The sequence below is a fragment of the Egretta garzetta genome, unplaced genomic scaffold (genome assembly GCF_000687185.1).
Source record: "Egretta garzetta isolate BGI_Z169 unplaced genomic scaffold, ASM68718v1 scaffold647, whole genome shotgun sequence".
Taxonomy (NCBI): domain Eukaryota; kingdom Metazoa; phylum Chordata; class Aves; order Pelecaniformes; family Ardeidae; genus Egretta; species Egretta garzetta.
This window is the reverse complement of record NW_009260191.1, coordinates 520,926-521,707: the sequence shown is the minus strand read 5'-3', so window position 1 is coordinate 521,707 and position 782 is coordinate 520,926.

Genomic DNA, 782 nt, shown 5'->3' with positions numbered 1-782 from the left:
CCAAGACTTCCCTCCTGGTTTTCTGCTTCTCCAGTTTTCGGTTTTGGTTTTTTTTTTCCTGTGGTGGGAGACATCACCCTTGCAGAATAGGGAGAGGAGCTGCTTGTATGTTTGGTTTTGAGGAGGGGGCTGGGGGGACACCTCAAATCAAATACCCTTCTAATCAGCTCTTTGCCCCTAAATCCGGCTTTCCAACACTAAACGGACGCGGTCCCCCCAGCTTTTCCCCTGATTTTATTGGATCCAGGATTGCCTCCTGCTGCCTGAGTTCAGAGGAAACGAATTCAGCCGGAAGGGAGATCTAAAACATTAAAAATGAAAAAGGAGTTAAAACGCCCTTTATATAATATTTTGCGTTTGCCAGCTTACCTTGGGATTTTGCCCATTGCCCACGCGAGTGCCCATTTAAATTAAAATCAGAAACAAACAGGTAGAGAAAATGTGGGAAGTGCAAAAAGCAGGAAAAATTCAGAGAAATTCCTGCCATGAATTGGCTTTTCCTGATAAAAATGAGCCGTAGCCAGAGGAGCTGATCCCTAACAGATGAAAAAATACTCAGGAAAGAAAAGTAAAAGATAAGACGGGAAAAGCAAAATGGGAAAAGAGATTTTAAAGAGGCTTTAAAAAAAAAAAATAATCAAAAGCCCAGGAAACAAAGAGCTTTTCCAGGCAGGTGGGATGCTGCGCTCCAGTTCAACAAGGACTCGTTTTTTCCAAGCATATTTTGCTTGAATAGGGTTTGGGGGGGGGGGTAAACTTTGTTGGTCTGAACCAAATCTGCA